General features: G+C 44.4%; 1 protein-coding gene across 3 annotated transcripts in view; it reads left to right on the top strand.

Moving 5' to 3' along the window:
- Positions 1-11,301: 11,301 nt before the first annotated feature.
- The window catches only part of WDR7 (WD repeat domain 7), a 271,518-nt gene continuing 262,667 nt past the window's right edge, over positions 11,302-20,152 (top strand). For 2 of the 3 annotated variants that reach the window (XM_081150203.1, XM_081150201.1), the window contains exon 1: positions 11,302-11,606. The gene's annotated coding sequence lies outside the window, so the exon portion shown is untranslated. Of the gene's footprint in view, positions 11,607-11,685; positions 11,835-20,152 lie in introns of those variants that run through there. The other variant, XM_081150202.1, reaches the window with a different exon arrangement.

Here is a 20,152-nt window from a genome sequence, read left to right as displayed (position 1 = left end):
TTCCTCACTGAACCCAGCCGGAGCAGAGCCACAGGAGCTGCCTTCCTTTCTCCTGTGATACCAGCACAGCCAAACGGCTTTAGAGCCAAATAGAAGTTCCAGTAACAAATCTCTGCTGCTTACTATCTTGTGGCCATGGACAAGCCGCTGACCTCCCGGAACCTCGGCCTTCTTGTCTGCGAGAACTGGTTAAATCTAATAGCAGGCGACCTGTAAAGGTCCAGAAAATAAGATGCTCAGTGGAAGATAATTTAGAAGCAATGGCACGTTTACTCAGCTAGGCCAGACTAACAAAAATACCGCAGCCCGGCTGGCTTTCACAGAAGAAATTTAATTCTCACAATTCTTGAAGCTAGAATTCCCAGAGCAAGGTGCCTGTCGTGGTTGGTTTCTCCTGAGCCCCTCTCCTTGTTTTGTAGACAGCTTCCTCCTTGCTGTGTTCTCAAATGACCTTTTCATCGTGCACACATACAAGCACTTACATGTTTGGTGTCTTTCTCTTCTTATAAGGACACCAGTCCTATTACTTTAGGGCCCCATCCTACAACTTTATTTAATCTCAATTACCTCCTTAAGCGTCCCGTCTACAAATAGTCACATTGGGAGTTAGGGCGTCAACCAATGAGCTTGGGGGCTCACAACTCAGTACAGAACAGATGGATTGTTATTATTCCCAGCGGTCCTCCCAGCTTCGCCTAAAAAGCAAACAAAGTCTCTACTAAGACAGCTAGCGTAACTATTAAGAGGGGGTTTGTGGAAGCAAGACCTTAGAAATCTATAGATACCTGAGAGGCAAGATAAAAAAAGGCATTGTAAAACTTAGATCTGATAGGGCCATTCTGTTGTTCATTTTTTCATGTGTTCCTTCACATCCACTCTCAACCTTTCTTCACGCTGCTCTTAGCGCTCCAGAAAGCTGACCCAAAAGGCCTAGGTCAGTAGGATGCTTTGTTGGAGCTTCTTTTGGGGGATTGAAGGGTAAAAGAGAGTGAGATCCGTTTATTAACTCTGTCAGTGCCCATCCTGCTGTGTCGCCGGATTCATTGCGTCTTTACCAAAGGCTCCTGTCAAGAGGCTCTTCATATAATTACCCTTGTGAGTTCCTAGAACCCCTGTTTTCCCTTGTCCCTTCAATCCTGGAAGTAGGACTCACTCCTTCCTGGCTATTGGTAGCACATTTCACATAATCAGCAGAAACACTTGCCACCAAAACCCTAAATCTAGGACCCCCCAGAAGAAGCAGAGATACCCAGAAGCCGTAATTCTTAGATGGGCTTCCCATGCTTTTATGGCAGGAGCCACCTCCAGCCACCAACCGCCACTAGGAGATTTCAGTCTCCTCATACAAATAGAGATCCTCTGGTTTGAAAAGAATTATCGTCTTTCTCCCCTAGTGGTGTGGGGACCTAGTCCCCCTCTTTACAGAAAAACTCAAGTCTTGATGTCTTTGTCTTTATTTTCTCCTTAATGACGCCAGCTTTTTCCATTCTCCCAAAACCTGTCCACAGGTTCGTTAATACTCCCCTTACTAAATTCTCCTCAATTACTCACTTCAAATGTGCCATCTTTTTCCTGTTGAGACCCTGATTGATATAAAAACTTAAAAAAAAAAACACACACGATTAAACACCAGGGAAACTGGAGCCTGGGAGATTAATATAGCAAGCTACAGATAAGTATTTGAGAGTTGCCAGCATAAAGGTCATAGTTGATACCACTAAAGTACATGGGTTCTTCAGGAATTACACAGGAAAGCAAGGGGTTAGAACAGAAATTGAAGGACAACCACAAATAGGGAGTAAAATGAGAGAAAGGGGTTCATAAAAGAGCAGGGAGACAAATCACAAAAGTCAAGGGTCAAAGACCAAAAGGATGGGGACAGGATCGCTTTTAAATGCTGTAAGGGGTTCACTGGTTATCACCCAGAAAAACAGAGCAACTCTGTGGATTACGATGAATCACACTCTCCAGGGCCTCCGGCGTGTCAGGCACTGTGTTAAATCCTCACAGTTAAACATGATGCCTCCGTCTTCCTGTCCTTGGTGACTCCCTCTGGGGAGAGATTCTCACTCAGTCCAGAGACCCAGGCCTGGTGGCACTTGCTGCCCCTGTTGTAGTGATAAGGCTGACTTCCAGAGAAGTGTGTAACTTGCTCATTACGCAGCTGCTAAGCCCTGTCCAGGTTGCACTCAACATTATATAGAAACAACAGACTTGATATATGTGCAGGGGTACTTTTAGCAGATGTTATTGCAGGGTGATGCTTTTTGGGTGACTTCCTCCCCCCCCATCTGTATTTTCTAAGTATCTTCATTAATTATAAATAAGTCAGAGGTACAGCTAGGAAAAAAAAATCCCACACAAGAATTCTACAAGGAAGATCCATGTTTCTTCTTTGCCTTATTAGTAATAACTAAAAATAATATTCATAGTAAATTGGCATCCCTGTGTCACTTAGCTAATGTTTAGTTGTTAAGTAAAATAAGCTTTTTATGGGTGGAATTTCCCCAAAAGATGTTATTTTTCTTCTAAACTTGTATAACCACCCTAAAAACTTCATTTCCTGGAATTTCATGAAAATTTTAGGAAAAAATTCCAGACCCTAATACCTCTGCAAGGATAACTTGTGGTTATTCCTAAGCTGCATGGAACACACTCTCCATTCCTGAGATTAACACTCAGAAATGCCAAATGCTGCTTATAAACTGCCCCGACCCCATCCCTCGCTTGGCCGTGGCAGGCGTCACTATTAGATGCCAGGGTTTCCCAGCGTCTCTCTGGACTCAGCCTGAGCATTCCATTCGGCAGCACCCACTACCAGTCAGCACTCAGGATGAACCCGCCCGGCTGGTGTGGCTCAGCGGTTGAGCGTCGACCTGGGATCCAGGCGATTGGGGTTCGATTCCTGGTCAGGGCACATGCCCGGTTGCGGGCTCGATCAATGACTCATCATTGATGTTTCTCTCTCTCTCTCTCCTTTCCTCTCTCTGAAATCAATAAAGATATATAAAAAAAAAAAATCAAGATGAACCTATGTGCCCTCCCACATTGTACTATGATGATCCTATTCTGAAATTCACAGTTCTCCAGCTGTAGTGAGTTCATTAAAATGTGGATTCTCACTTTCGCACCCAGAGATTCTGATTCAGTAGAGCTGGAGGGTGGCCCAGAAATCTGAATTTTAACAAGCACTCGGAGTAGCTGATGCAAGAGGTCCACGTTTTGAGAAACATCATTTGATGATAACGTGCCTGCTGTTATGTTACATTTACTATGCACTTAATATGTACAAGGCACTGTGATAAGTGATCTGAAACAACTCTATTAAAAGGGAGATAAGACACTGCTACAAAAGTTAATTATATGAGTTAAAATGTAAGTGCCATAGCAGAACCAGAGATGGCATACCGTAGTGGATCAGAAAACGGAAATTTTCCAGCTGGAATGAGCAAAGAATGCTCTTTAAAGGATTATGATCTAATATTCAGGTCTAGATATGTATAGAAAGGAAATAGATAAACTTTACTTCACAGAAATGACTCCCGACTTTCCTCTTAACTCATCAAGAATATAATGTGTTTCAGACTCACCCATTCTTACCAAGCTCAGCCAGTAACCAGAGGAAGGCCTTCTATCATGACTCGTAGCTCCGTGGGTTCAGTTTGCTGGTTTCACAAATAGATATGTTAGAGATATCTATGGCTTTATCTCTCCCAGCGTCCTTTGCACATAGTAGGTACAAAATAAATAATGGCTGAATAAATGAATGGCTCGGAAGCCTAGTGAATGTGAATCTCAGTCCACAAAACCAGGTGTACAAGAAATGTTACTCTGTGCTGTGTAACTCAACTTCATTTCGACTCTGAATTCCCATCGTCCCGCTCCATCCCCCTAGAACAGAAACTTAACCTTGTCTCTTCTCTGTCTGCCTGAAACCGTATCAAATTTCTGGGCTTGGGGTGGGGATAGGGCTTTGGAGTACAGATCTCTGGGCGTCTCTGTCTACACACCCCCTTCAAGTGGAGCCCCACCTGCTTCATGTGACTACGTCACGGTGTGGGACCCCTTGCTGGAGGTGGCCTGTGGACCTTCTGCCTACATGCACTAGTCTGTCGTTTCTTCCTGGGTTTTTACTTCTCCCCATGCACTTCAAGGAACCAAGACCTCAGGCTCTTCCTTTTCCTTTCGATTCTCTACAAGGGAATCTATTTTTAGTGCAGGGGATACCCCCTGACTGCATGTTTATTCAAAGTATTTTGTCTGTACCGGTAATATTCTTCCCTCAAGGCAGACACTAGAAACTGCAGCCGGAGCTGATCGGCTGCACCCTGGTGTGTGTGTGTGTGTGTGTGTGTGTGTGTGTGTGTGTGTGTGTGTGTGTGTGTACACATACAAATAACTGTTGCTTAATAGCTTGTTTTACCTTATTTCTGAAGAAGTAGAGAACTTAGAATATTTTATATTATATCAATTTAACTCTGCTGGGTAATTTATCAACTGGGTAATTTATTTTAGATGATAATCTTTGCCTTGCAAAGATTTGAGGGGAAAAATATGTAATTTGTGTAATATAAATATTAAATAGAAAGGAAATCACGCTTCATAATTTCCCAACCCTTTTTAGCGGTTTGCTGCTGCATTTGAAAACTGAATACCACTTCTCATAGTTGTCTCTAGGTGGCGCAATATCTTTTCAGTCAAAGGGGTGTGATTTCCCCATGGACATCAAGGGCTTGTTTAAATAATGCCATTAAGTTACCAGGTGGTCCGTTTGTCCCACGAACAGCATATATTCTTTAGTTTGGGACAGTAGGCAGTGTCTTGCAGTAGAGAGTTTCCTAGGAAGTCGTACAGTGATCTGTCACTGTCATAAATCTTTTTTTTTCTCCTGGAAACTACTGAAGAAACTTGCTGACAATTCTGAGTCAGTTTTGGGAGTTTCCCAGAAATGTAAAATAGTTCATTCTTCTGAAATGTATATCTGAAGTTCAGAAGTCATCAAACTGCCTAGAGTTTCTATTAAGAAAGCTAGGTATTTACACAAACATTTCCATCCCCTTAGCCTCTAAAATAAAAATCCATATTTTAATTTTTTTAGTGTGTTGGGGTTGGAATTAACTCTTTGGAACTGAAAAACTACACGTAACTACATATAACTACGTTTTCACTTAATCACTTGTAAAGAGTGTTCTCTCTTGCTTGTTGTAGGGTAGTAGATATTGCCTGGCTAGAATGTACAGATGGGGAGGAAACCATAAAGCTAAGAGAGGCTTTCACTGCATTCAGAGCTCTCAGGCACGCCCTCCGGCAGGCACACCCGCACATCAGCCAGTCCCTTCTTAAGTATCTGCACACTCTGAATACACCCGAGGGCCAGGTACTGAAGTCATTCAGTAAAAATAAAATGTATGTTAGTGAACTCTGTACCACAAGGAATTGGTTGTGTATACAATGCTAAAAACAGTGTTTTCCACCAAAATTCAGCACATTAAATGAAAGTGAAAATGGGAGGATCTGACCCATTGCAAGCGGTAGAAAGCACCTGCGCACGTCGCTTCCCACACTGTGCTGTGCTCGCCGTGGATGTAACTGCCCCCCACCTGACCGTGAGCGACGGGACCGCAGAACCAGCTCTTCGCATCCCTGCACGCCCAGCCCGGCGCAGTGTGCAACGCTAGATGTTGAATAAGCAACGCCTTCCATTTTGGAGAATTAAATTTAGGACAGGTGGAAGAAAGCACAGTACTAGTTCACGAAAAGGGAAGAAAAGTTAACGTTCTCATAGCCACGGCCCTCCTCATCTCAGACAGTTGTGGAGCAAATGCCAGGCATCATACAGTTTCATCTGTGAACAGTTCAGCCTGCACGGCTAGGAGGTAAGGATTCCTTTTTTAATAAAATCTAACCAAAATACCACTGTCACACCTTAAATGTTAACAATGCTTCCTTAATATTAGCAAATGTCCATTCAATGTTAAAATCCCGTTTTTTTCTGACTTATTTTATAACATTTGAATTGTGTGTATACGTGTGTGTATATATTTATATACATGTATATAGCATTGGTTGGTATGTCTCTTGTTTCTTTTATTAAAACTTTGCTTAATCTTTTTTCTTTTTTTAAGTTTTTTATTTAGAAACATTTCAGTGGTCAGAATAGAAGAAAAAAGAGGAGAGAAGATAAAGAAACATACGAGGAAGAGGCAGAAGGTGGTGCAGCGAGCAGGGGGGTTCTCCCTCCCGGTGGTCACTGACTGGGGGGCTCCCCAAGAAGACTGTGCTCTCACCTAACTTCCTCTTGCTCAGGCGTCCGCCAGGGGCTCTGCCAGAAGCTGGCAACCCCAGCTGAAAGTTAGGGCGGCCCTGAAGCAGAGGGCAGGACCCGTGCACAAACCGCTCTCCACGGAGCTGGGAAGTGGTGCTTTCTGGAAGGGGACTCTGCGTGGTGGACCTGTGTGTCGTCCACAACGTGCAGCACGGGGATCCTCTGCTTCACACAGGTTCAGGGAGCAGCTCTCCCGGGCTCTGCAGTCCTCTCACCCTCACAGGGAGCGGAAAAGGGGGGTTAGCAGGGCGAGCCGCAGCCCCTGGTGTCAGGGTCACTAGTGACACTCACCGCCTTCTACCTCACTAGCCTAATTCCCCTCGCTGGTCTTGGTAGCTTGGCGAGGGGCCCCCAAATCCTCATTTGTGAGGGGCGTGAGCACCCCAATCTTGTCACCTTCACTCCTCCCTAGAAGGCATGAATACAGAGCAGAGATATTTCTTTAAGAAGACATCCTGTTGCTTAGAAAGAAGTGGTTTGATTCAGTGGCAGTCATGAGGTCGGAAAAAAAGAGAAGTCTCAAAACAGTAGACACTCATGTGAAAAAGCGCAAGGGAAGCTCTCAAGTAGTTTTTTTTTTTTTAATATATCTTTATTGATTTCAGAGAGAGGAAAAGAGAGGGAGAGAGAGAGAGAGAAACATCAACGATGAGAGTCATTGATTGACTGCCTCCTGCACGTCTCTGACCGGGGATCGAGCCCGCAACCCAGGCACGTGCCCTGACCGGGAATCGAACCCCGATCGCCTGGGTCCTAGGTCAATGCTCAACCGCTGAGCCACGCCCGGCCGGGCTCAAACAGTTTTCATCATACAAAACCACACAAAGCGCACTTATTAAACCAGTCTGCTGCAACGTGATAAAGGGTGAGGACTCTCAGTGCTAACGTGAAGCCCCCACCATGACACAGTTTTTAGGGGAATGGGTCCGCTAAGGAAAGACCAAAATTAGCAAAGTACTGGGCACTGTGGGGGAGCATCAGACCACGATTTACAATTCAGACAAGGAAAAAAATAGCTGCACACGTGAAGCAGCCCGAAGATGATGGTGGTACTGAGATCACCGTTAGACCACTGGGCCGTATGATAATCTCACTTTTCTGAAATTCCTAAAATAGAGGAACAATTCTCCTTGCCTTTTGGAGAACTAACGTGCAGTTCAGGAAGTCCAGGAAGAATTGGTGTGTTGTAGGGTAACTGCTACTAAATTCTAAAGACAAAGTGATGCTTAAGTTTCTTTAACGCCTATGGCATCAAAATGGAGCATATTGAAATTCCCAACCCTTATTCCATCGATTCTGTTCTGGTGACAACTATACATCTTTGGTTAAAACGACGACAATGTATCTCCTTGCCTCTCTTGTCTTTCCTGCCTAATTTACATGATCCAGTTCTGCCAGATTAATATTTGTGGCTGACACACTTCCCTTGAGTGCAGGTGAAACCTTGTGACCTCCCTTCTAACCCATAGAAAATGGGAAAGGTGATGGGCTGTCACTCCCTTGATGAGTTTACTATCTACAGCTTTATCTGTATCTATCTGTATTATCAATACTGATAGCTGTGTGATTTCATCTTTCTTGAGTAGAGATTCCCTCTGCTGGCTCTGAAGAAGTCAGCTGCCATGCCGTGAGAGAGCCTTGGGTAAGGCCTGCATGGCACAGAGCTGTGGGTGGCCTACAGGACCTGAGGTCAGAGGCCTTGGTCATACAGCCACAGGAAGCGCATGAGCCTCAGCGAGTCTGGAATAAGATTCTTCCCCAGTCAAGCCTCCAGATGAGCATGTGGCCTGGCTGACATCTTGCTTGTGTGATCATGAATAGAGAACTCAGTCAAGCTGTGCCTGACTCCTTTCCCCTGGAAACTGTGAGGCAATAAATGCATGTTGCTTTAAGCCACTAAATTTGTGGTAATTTGTTCTATAACAATAAAAACAAATACAATACTGTTAGGAAAAGCATCACTCTATGTATTGGTCAAGTCTTCAATGGCTTTTCATTGCTTTTGGAATAAAGTCTAAAAAAGCTTATAAGGACATTCAAGGCCTCTTATTATCTTACCTTATCAGGTCAACCTGATTAAGACTGTATCAATATGTAAAAAAAAAAAGAGTTACAGGGCAAAGACTGACTGGTGAAAGAGTCGCTCATGTGGCAGAAATAGCTAAGTCCTCATACCAGTCTCCCCAGACCTCTGCTTCATGCCCCCTGTATTTCCCCCGTTTTAACTTCCTCTCTAATCATACCCATGTTTTACATTTCAATACTAGCAACAAAGTTATTTCATTTCCCAATTCTTCCTATGCCAAACCTACCCATTTTTCTAAAATCAAATGTGATGACTCCTCCTCACCCCAACCTAGACGTCAGTCATTACTCCTGATGCTGTATATTTCTCATGCTGCACCATTATAGCCATAAATCCTGGTTATCATTCTCTTTAGCTGCTCAGCATCCAACATACTTTCCAATGTTTAGGGAATTCCCTATTTTGTGAGTCTTGGTGGGAAGCAGAGTCTGCCTTCCTCTATAGAAGCTAACCATGCCAAATTCTCACTTTCTCAGCATTGCTTTCAGTTAAGGTTCAATAAATGTGCAAACTGAACTGAATGTATTATTTAAATCTTTTAAGAATTTTGTAGAATTCCTCCAGATGAGAATAATAAATAAGTTATTCAAATAAATATACTCAGAATCTTCCAACTGAAGTTATAAATCTTAATTTTCAGGAAGGTTACATATGTAAATAGATATGTGTATAAAATTATGTGAATTTTTCTGAACCAGAGCATTTCGTTCATTAATGTTTGAATATTTATTATAGTCCTGTGGCTCAGGAGATTGCACACACATATATAGACTTTGGCAATAAATTTTGTAAAGTTGGTAGGGAGGGCCTGCTGGAGTATTAATAGTCTGAAAACTTCTCATTAATGCTCCTATTAAGCTTTGTATTCTTACGAAGGTATTTGAAACAGTAAGTATTCAATTAAGATCTATTTAACACAAGAGTCAACTTTATTTAGGAAAGATATCTTATAGATTTCATTTAAAAACCAAACAAACTTTAATGTAACCTAAGACTGTCCTGTGGTAACCACTCTGTGTTCCTGTATTTCCAAAAGGTACTTATAAATTATAAAGAGGATTATGAACTTAGTGTCTTAAGTGTACCCATCATCACAACAGATGGAGTGAGTATATTGAACCTAGCAGGCCAAGGAATTTATTTCTTCTATTTAATATCATTTCCCTGCTCCTCCTGCCCCCCCCCCCCATCCCAACTCATGTGATTGTCAGGCAGTTAGTCAAAAGTCAAAGAAAACCACAGAATTTCAACTTACAGTATAAGAATTTCAGAATTATTGATTTTCAAGTGTTCTATTGACCTCAGTGGTCAACATTTTTTACTTATTCTCATCATAATGTCAAGCAAAGCTGGTCTTTACAAATGAACAGAGACAGCAAATAATGAAACACCAGAACGCCCGGGCTGGGTAGCTCCGCTGGTTAGTGTCCTCCGGATACCCCAAGGTTGCAGGTTCAGGGCGCATACAGGAAGCTACCAGTAAATACACAAACAACTAATCGGAACAGCAAATCCATGTTTCTCTCTCTCCCCGCCCCACCCCTTCTCCCTTCCCCTCTCTCTCTCAAATCAATAAAAATTTAAAAGAAAAAAAAAGAAAGAAAACACCAGAGGGCCTAAAGGATGCCGCATGGCCTAGTGAAAGAACAGGGGGTCTGCCATCCAGGACACTGGCCCTGGGAGGACGCCTAACCTGGCGAGAAGGGGAGAGAAAAGGTTGCCATTTGCAGGAAATAAGAAACTCTACCTTCAATAATAAACTGAATTAAAGCCTTTTGCCCAAACCAACACTTACCCCTCTTTTTGGCAGATCGGCCAGGACCTTACCCTGCCTGAAGCGGTAGTTCCTGCCCTGCTCTCAGCCCCCAGCCCAGCTTCGGGCCTGTGGGATCGCATTTTGCTCCTTAAGGTGCGACCCAAGCCCCACAGTCACGGCAGCACCTGGGAGCTTCCTAGAAACGGGGACCCTCGGGCGCCGCTGAACCCGCCGAGGGTTCAGGATCTACTGACTCGGAAACTTCACCGTAACAAGCTCCCCGGCGGATACTTTGGAGGCTGCAACACAATTCTTACTTTGTCCCCTAGGTCAATTAATGAGATTATAAAAGAAAAACAAAGCCGTGGGATGAAAATATTTTCTATCTTTTTAACAGAACTGACCACTGGCCATCAGAATGGCCCCGGTTTCCCCCTGGCTACCATTCATTCCTTCATTCATTCCTTCATTCATTCCTTCATTCATTCTTCATTCATTCATTCCTTCATTCATTCTCCATTCATTCATTCCACAAATATTTCGGAGGAAAAGGCAGCAGGAGGAGTCATTAACATTTGTAGAGCTCTCCAACCTGCAGGCAGCCCTGAGGTTACGGTGCCCATTCTGTCTGCGGAGGAGTCGGGGGAGTGAAGGGGAGCGGCCGGGTGCCTGGGAAGCGGGCGGCGCCGGGACCCTGGGGACGCCGCCCCGGCGCCGCCGCCGTGCAGCCCGCGCGGCGCGAGCCCGCCTCCCTCCCGCCCCCGCGGCAGCGCGGGCCCGACCAGGCCCCCTCCCCCCAGTAGCGCGGCGCTTCCCCCGCCGGGCCCTCTGTGGTGCGCCACCGCTCGATCTGGGCGCCGGAGGAAAACAGTAACCAAGTTGCGGGCCTAACACTTTCCAGGCTCTCGGGCCGAGTCGCGGAGGCAGAAGAGTCCACGTGCCAGGTCCCGGTCACAAGGAACCAACACCTACCCTCACCGCTTCACGCTGCCTTCCATCTTGGTCCTCCCAGCGTGGGCATTCGAGGCGAGAAGGGAGCCTAGACCACACTTCCCATAACCAAAATGGCAGCCGCGGCGCTCCTTGCCCACACTTGACCCCTTCACTTCCGTTCCGTCTCCATGGTTCCAGCTTAGGCCCGGCGTGTATGGAAACGTTGAGCATTTCCCTCCCTCTCGTTTTTTTGCGACAGTTGCTGCGAAGTCACGGCAGTGGCGGCCGGCGTCAGCTGATTTACCGCAGCGCCCGCGGCCGTGGTTGGCAGACGCGGCTCCCCGCAGCCCAGGTCGGGGGGACGGCAGCTGCGCGGGGGGTGGCGGCCCCAGAGCTTTTTCCCACCCGCAGTCCGCTTAGATGCGTCCTTGCCTTGTGCTCCTTTGCCGGGGCGTCTACGGGTGATCCGACAGGCTGCATCAGGGCTGGAGATGAAGCTGTGACAGGTAGGGAGCGGGCTTTCGAGCCTCCCCAGGGGGATCGCCGGAGCGGGATGTGCCCACGACGTGGAGGTCAAGGGGCCCGGGGGTCAGGGGTCACAGCCCGCTCCCTCCGGGGGCGGCGCCGGCTGTCGGAGCTCTGCTGCGGGAAGCTCCCTGCTGGGCTGCACCTGAGGTTCAGGCCCATAGCGAAGTCGGGGTCTTGCCAGCGGGTCTTTGGGGCGCCCTGGCCTGGTAAGTGACATCGTTTCTGGCGACACTGGCTTTGGTGGTGAGATGGGATCGCTCTGCTCTCAGTGGCAGTCTAAACGGGGCGAGGCGCTTAGTGATGATGGGTGGGCTGGTCACGGACAGTGTTTTCCGGCCATGTGCTTATTTGGGGGATCCATAGGGTCCCCCCTTACCCGCCGGCATTCCTCTTGAGCGTGTCCTTGCCTGCGGTGTTGAGACGCCTGCTTGAGTTGCATCTTGAGATGCGCTAGGACTCGGTGGGAGAGGATGGATGCCTGCGGCGCCCTCTCGCAAACGGGAGGCAGCGCTCCGAAGCGACGAGTTTGCAGTCGGCATTACCCTGCCTTTGATTCCAAAATTGCGTTTTCAAGTTTTGATTCACCTGCTGTGCCAGTGTCTCGAGGGCTAGGCAGTCTCTGCTGGCTCTCAGAGTTTGCAACAGCGGTAGCTACAGTTGCGTTGTTGCTGTCGATGCTGTGCATGAGCTGCAGCTGGCTTGCACAGTAGCATTTGCTGGGAGCCAAGAAAGACAAGCTGTGACTCCTTCAGGTGTTAATTGCTTAGGTCTTCGTGGTGAAGATGACAAAAATCACCAGCTGTATGAAGAATTGACTGAGTTTTTTGAAATTTTGTCACACGCACACAAATGTTCTTGCTTTATAAGGAACTTGTGACAGGATGGAGGGGAGTTTAAAAGTGAAAGTGATGTGTTGAAATTAGTAGGAAGAATCAAAAACTGCCTTGATTTCATCCCAAATAACAGGTCGTGGTTCTTTCAGATTGGAAAAATGGAACAGTGTAAGTAGAAAATGCCTTGTTAACTTCAATTATAGGTTATGGTGGAGAAATTCATTTGTTTCAATGTCTATCTTCATTTTTTAAATGCCCCAGAGCCCTACTTAACGGCAAAACTAGAGAATACACTTTATTGTTTCTTATTGCCACCTGTAGCTACATTTTAAAAGATCTTGATAATTAGGTAAATCAAAGGAACTGGGCTTTGCCGTATTTGGGTATCACTGTGGGAACTTAAAATTTGAGGTAGTGAGCCTTGTGTCAATTTTACAATTTTATTTTTATCTTGGATATAAGTTCTGTTTTGAACTAAAGGAAGAGGGGGGATTTATCTATGTAACAGTATTAACACTGAACACTTTGATAGTGAGCTGGTCTTGTGCCTTTGGCATGATAAGGGTAAGATGATACTTAGCTTTAGTGGTTTGCTCTATGTTTGGTGTGATTCCTTGAAGTTTGTTTTGGACTTCAGGTGCAGAGAGAGGATTCAGTTAATCTTTCTCAATTCAGTGATCATCACTGGGCTGTTCAAGGAGTGTCTCCTGTTTGTTTGTCTCTTTTTTAATTTAATTTTTTTTATTCATTGTCTTTTATTTCCAGTTCTCACTCCATTCCCTTGGCTACCAAACCCATAAGCAACCGTTCTAATATGTGTGCTGTGTATCCTTCTGTTTGTATGTGTCATTAATGTATGTTGTTTTGGGCGCCCACATTTTCAATTTATAGAGAAGATATCATTCTCTATATCTCATTAATTTTTTTCTCCCTATTGTGTTTTAAAGATCTGTTTGTGTCTCTGTCTATTGCTTCTAACTACTACACAGTATTTCACAATATATATCTACTATATTTTATGTCTGCTCTCCCATTTGTGGATGCCCACATTTACTTTAATTTTCCTACCACTATCGACAATACAATGATAAACATACCTGTAGACCTCTATGATGTTTTCTTTGAGATTTATATCCAGGAGTGTGATTTCTGGATCATAGGTTATTTACGCACATATTTTATGTAAAGACTGCCAGGGGCTGTTCCAACAAGCTGCAAGGGCCTGTACTCCTGTAAGCAGTTCATGAGAGTTTCTATGTCCTTATATCCCCACCGGACTAATAGATAACACAGTAAAAACTCATTTTAAATTACATTTCACCGTGCCTAAGGAGACTGAGCCTTTCTTCATGTGCATTTTATCTTTCGGGCTTCTCCCTTGTATAGAATTGCCTGTTCACCCCTTTCCCCGTTTTCAACTGGAGGTTATAGTCCTTTCCTTGTTGATCTGCAGGGGTGCCTTTAAATATTACAAGTGCATCTGCTCCTATTCTGTCATTTGTTTATAATCTATAATTGTGATATAATCAAATTTAAACAATTTTTTTGACTTAGGATTTTAGTTTTGGGGGTTTTGTTTAAGAAGTTTTTCCCCATCTCTATGTTTCAAAGTTACTCTCCTATTTTATGTACTAACTTCATAGTTTTCTTTTAAATTTATGGGTCTTTAACACATCCAGATTCTGTCTTTTTACAGTCATGCACTGTGAAACAATGTTTCAGTCAGTGGACTATGTGTATAATGATGGTCTTGTAAGATTATAATGCAGCTGAAAAATTCCTGTTGCCTAATGATGCCATAGCCGTCATAATGCCGTAGTGCAGGGCATTGCATCAATACTTACCGCCGTGTTACAGTTGCCTACAGTATTCAGCACAGTGACGTGTTGTATAGGTTTGTAGCCTAGGAGATATAGGGGAACAGAATTTGTCACCGCCAAATATGTCTCTTTGCCATAAGGATTATTTTAGGCTGGTTAGTTTTAAGAAACAGCTGATAGGGGAGAAGTTCTGAAATCCAAGGAGAAGTTACCCTTTGATGGTTATACTTGTATGTGTTTTTCCCTCACTGAAAGCTGGGCATGACCTTTTCTGTAGAAACTCTTATCATTGCAGAAGACAGTGTTGCTAAACCTGCAGAACAACCTTACCCCTGTTTATTGTTGTTTTCCTTGTGGCTTCTCATAATTGGCCCCCCACCCTCAACATTTTTTTAAAAAATATATCTTTATTGATTTCAGAGAGGAAGGAGAGGGAGAGAGAGAGAGAGAGAAACATCCATGATGAGAGAGTCATTGATCGGCTGCTTCCTGCACACCCCTAATTGGGGATCGAGCCTGCAACCCAGGCATGTGCCCTGACCAGGAATCAAACCTTGATCTCCTGGATCCTAGGTCGATGCTCAACTGCTAAGCTACGCCTGGCCGGGCTCAACATCTTTTTTGCTGAAGATTTTGGGAGTTACTCAGAGTTCATGAGTCTCTTTCATGTATGCAGGAGGTACACATGTTATTAAACTTTTGTTTGTTTTTCTCCTGCTAATCTGTCTTTTAGTACAGGGATGTCTTAGCCAAGAACCCTGAAGGATAGAGGGAAATTACTTTTCTCCCCTATGGAGCAATAAGCTATACCATGTAGCCTCGGTGTGCAGTAGGCTATACCACCTGTGTTTGCACTCTATGATGTTCACACAATGATGAAATCACCTAAGGATGTCAGTCGATGGTAATTGGTGCCAATTCAACACCAACAGGAATCCCCAATTTGGGGTGTGGTGAAGGAAACTGTTTTATTCAGTGCAGACAGCTCAGCTGTGAGAGCAGCAGGCTTGTGGAACAGTTCAGCAGTGTTCCAGCTCGATTGTGAAGCAGCGGGGCTGTGAGGCAGCCCTGGGGCAAGGCAGCTCTGCTGGCTCCAGTCCGGTCGCTCCACCCTGCTCCGCTCTGTGTTGCTTTGCTCCAGCCTGTTCTACGGTTCTGAAACACTTTTTTTTTGTATCTCAGGGCAGTCTGGGAAACAGCCTTCAGTCTTTGGTGGAAAGGAAAATGCGCTCTCCCAGCCAGAGGGGAGCTGACTTACAGAGAGGAGCTCCTGCCCTTGGTCCCTGATGGTCTGTCCTCATGCAAAAGCTCAAAGTTCATAGTGGAAGTTTTGAAATTATTTTAGTGCTTGTAGAGTTAGGCCTGGAACTAGGTAGTGACTTTATCCGTGGGTTTATCTGTTACATTTCTCTGTGACACATGTTTTATTTGTTGGGACAGATAAACTTCACGGTTAGAGTACGGGGTTAGTGAGGCCTGTAAGTTCTGTTCCCGTTTTGCCCATCTCGTTGTTGCACTTTATAAAGAGTTAGCAATCTTACATACAGGGGTGGCCAAGGGTAGGTTTACAGTTGTAATACAACAATAAATAAATAATAATACACGAATAAACTCTGTGTTTGACATACTCACAACTGTAAGCCTACCTCTGCCTGCCCCTGTGTATGCGTGCCATTGATCATCCGCAGAACCGACTGAGAGTTTATGTATCACTTCGTGAAATCCTGTCATCAATAAGCAGATACCTTGTGTTCCTACTTACAGATACTGCAACAGTGATGTTCACTTAAAAATTGAACTCCTTGCATGTGGTTCGTTTGTCTTGATCTGTATCTGATACTTAAAGCAACTTTGCACAAAGATTTTGTTGGGAGAAGACCTGCATCATTACTGCATTCAGAAAGTCCTTGTCCAAGGGGAATTTTAATTTCTTTTCTATTAAAGAACATACTATACTAAAAAAATATTAAATATTTTAACTAACATTAGACATCTTTTCCATTATGTTTTGGTGATATTTAATGAAAATGTAGATTTTTTTGACTGATGTTTGCTTGGGATAGTGGAACAATAAAATGGTGGAACAATAAAACGTAGGGCACTGGTCCGTTCAGGATGGAGAAAATTTTAGAAGTGATAAAGCTTATATTTTGTAGGCTCTTTTAGAATAGTAAATTACTGGAAATTCATGATTTTTTAACCACTGTCTCCCATTCAGCTTAGCAAGTGTAATTTATAACTTTCAAGGTCATTGACGATATTTTACTAGTGTTTAGCACATGTATATTGCTCTGTATGCTGGTAGCTCGTATATGTCAGTGGTAACAGATTGGTGGAGTGTGCCAGTTACCTCCTGTCCTCACATTCAGGTTATTTATTTGACTGCCTTTTCACTAATAAAATATCACTTTACTTAGTTTTAAAAAGTTTTGGGATTCATTATCAGGCCTTAGTGAGTGGAGCTAGTAGTGAGTAGTTAAAATAAACCATGTCAGCTAATGTGCTTCATCAGTCCTAAGGTCTGTCTTGCAGTGTTTGTATCACAGATAGAATAAAAGAGGCTAGAATATCAGCAAAACCTTCAGCTGGGGAAAAACAATCAGTATGTTAATACATTTGATTAAGGAGACATTAATTGTTAACATTATTATAGAAAAATTGATAAGCAACTCTTCTGTGGAAAACAAAGCATGTAAAATCAAGATGTATTTTGCTGATGGGTACAACTTTTTTTTTAAACCAAGGCAAATATATTTCATTCATTACTTTGTTCATTTATTCAACAAATATTTGGGTGCCTCATATGTGGCAGGAGTCCTAGGCCCTGGGAATACAGAATAGAACAAAACAAACTAAATCATCACCTTCATGGAGCTATGTCATCGTAGTGGCAGAGACAAGCAAGAAATTAGAAAATTTGGTATGTTAGATGATCATAAGTATTCTGTAGAAATATAATAAAGTACTGTTGGAATGGTGGGTTTTGCAATTTATCATGGTCGGGAAAAGCCTCGCTGAGATGACATTCTAGCAGACCCTGCAGGAGGTAAGGCAGTGTGCACGGAGGAAGTCTGGGAAGCACTGTTCTAGAATGGGACCCTGCCTGGTGCCTTCGAAGAAAACCAAGAATCGGAGTGGATGGGGAAGAGTACGCGAGGGAGAGGTCAGCCTCCTTCATGAGTGAAGCAGTTGTGTGGTTTTTCTTCTACTCGGAGTGGGGCCGGAAGCCACAGGGAGATTCTGAGTGGATGTGTGACGTGGAGTGACTTTATTTTAATAGCATCACTCTTCATGTTATGTAGAGACTGTAAGGGAACAAGGCTGGGAATGGAGACCAGCTAGGAGGCCGTCGTGCTGTGCCTAGTGGGAGATGCTGGCGACCTGGAATGGGCTGGTTGTGGTGGAGATGTCAGGGAGCCACTGGGTCTGGATATGCTTTGAGGGTATCGGCAGTAGAGTTTCCCGAGGGACTGGGATGTGGAATGTGTGTGTGGGAGAAGTGTCAAGGGTGATTCTAGGATTTTGGCCTCTGGCACTTACAGATGGAGTTGCCATTAGCTGAGGTGGAGAAGATTGTGGGGAGGAGCCAGTTTGGGGCAGACGACCAGGGACTCATTTTTGAACCCGTCAAATTTGAGAAGTTCATTAGCTATCCAGGTGTAGATGTTAAATAGGAAATCGGGTGCGTGAGACTGGAGTTCAGAAGAGAGCCCCAAGCCACAATTTGGGGCTTTGTTGAAATAGATGTTGATACCTGTAGATGATATGTAAAGCTCTGAGAATTGGAGAGATCGTTGAGGGAGAGAGGGAGGGAGGGATGGTTGCCAGAGAAGAGAAGGCAACATTTAAAGGTTAAAAAAAAAAGGGAAAATGGAGATTAAAGCCAGAGGAGTAGCAGGAAGCCGTGAAGACGTGGAGGCCAAGTGAAGAAGCGTTTCGAGGAAGACGAGGTATGAACTGTGCCAGGCGCTGCTGCTGGGTCCCGGGAGATGTGGAGTAGGGTCTGACATTGGGCTTCCTAGTGGCGTGTGATTGGGGACCTTGTCAACAGCAGTTCTGAGCCGGCAGAACGTTTTCCTCTCATCTGTGTGGGAGGAGGGGGGACTGCTGCACATGTGACTTGGAAGGAGGTTGTTTCCTCAAGGCTTACAGCTGGTGATGGGGACGCCGGGGCCTTCCTGAGGCAGTGTGATCGTCGGAGCTTCACACTTAGCCAGCACACCTACTGGTCCCCGGACACTGTGACGGATTCGACGTCCAGTACGGGAAAGCGTGTTTGTTTCTGCTTCTGGGCAGTGTCACTTATGGACAATGAGAAACTTCACTGCTCAAGTTAGAATTTTGATGGCGATGGGAAGGGAAGAGGTGGGAATGGTTGGAAAGGCAGCTGAGAATAGAGGTGGGTCGGGGATAAAGCTGAAGCTGGTTCTACCAAATGGGATCTGTTCTCCCTAAAATGTAGGGGCTAGCCCGGCCGGGCGTGGCTCAGAGGTTGAGCGTCGACCTAGGATCCAGGTAATCAGGGTTCGATTCCCGGTCGGGGCACATGCCCGGGTTGCGGGCTCGATCCCTAGTTGGGGGCGTGCAGGAGGCAGCCCATCAATGACTCTCTCATCATGGGTGTTTCTGTCTCTCTCTCTCCCTCTCCTTTCCTCTCTTGAAATCAATAAAGATATATTTTTTTAAAAATGTAGGGGCTAGTGGGCTTCGTTTACTTTTAGCTTAAGCAGTAACTCTTGAAATGGAGGCAGGTTGATGATGGTTGGAGCATAAGAAGAGTTCAGACACCCTAATGGCAGCTGCAGAAATTTTAAACATGATTCATTATGCCTTAAAATCTATGAATCATTTTAAAAACTCTGATTTATTTTTGACCACATAGCTCTCCAGTGCTTCAAAACCTGACTTTCATGTGCTCAGGGCTGGCTTAGCAATAAGAAATAAGTGTAGTCTTCTGTTGCCATCTGCTCGTTCCACATGTCCTTTTGAAACTGAATACTGGAACTTCCTTTTACAAAGCAGTCCTAAAATGCCAAGTTCATTGGGAACAGATTTCTTGCCACCTAAATAAGAAAGTATAATCTTGTCAATTTAATGACAAGTTTTGTGTTCAGAAGGTTGTGTCCCCCACAATTCTTTTTTCTTTCATGTTACATGCTTTTATTTTTAAATTTTTTTATCTTTATTGTTGAAAGTATTACAGATGTCCCCTTTTTCCCTCATTAATCCCCTCCACCCCACATCCACTTCACCCCACAACTCTTTAACTCCAGAAAGCCTTTGTTCTGAGGAAGCAGCTCAGTAATTTCTTCAGGACATTTTATGACCTATCTATCTCATTGCATTATAACAGTTTTCATTATCTGAGTCAGTTTTTTCCAAGTCTTCAATAAAATGGTAGCAAAAGCACAAACAAATTTGTTATCTTTGTTTTAAAATATGCTTTTATTGATTTTAGAGAGAGAGGAAGAGAGAGGGGGAAAGAGATAGAAACATCAATCAGCTGCCTCCTGCATGCTCTCTGCTGGGAATCGAGCCCACAACCCTGGCATGTGCCCTGACTGGGAATCGAGTTGGTGACCTCTTGGTTCATGGGTTGATGCTCAACCACTGAGCCATGCCAGCCGGGTGAAAATTTGTAATCTTAACAGTCACTTCCTTTACATCATCCTATGAATTTGACTTAAACACACTAGTTTGACAAATGATGTTGGAATGTTCTCTGAGAATCTGAATAAGCCTTTAACAACTTTTCTTTCTTCTTTCATTGCATCTGTGGCAAGTATATTTAGCCATGTAGTGTGTAGTCCCTGCTTCTCATATTCCCTGTTGGTAGATGGGCAGTGTAGGCCCGCTCTTCTTCATGTGTGA

The sequence above is a fragment of the Miniopterus schreibersii genome, assembly GCF_964146895.1.
Source record: "Miniopterus schreibersii genome assembly, chromosome: 10".
NCBI lineage: Eukaryota > Metazoa > Chordata > Mammalia > Chiroptera > Miniopteridae > Miniopterus > Miniopterus schreibersii.
This window is presented reverse-complemented; position numbering and strand designations above follow the sequence as displayed.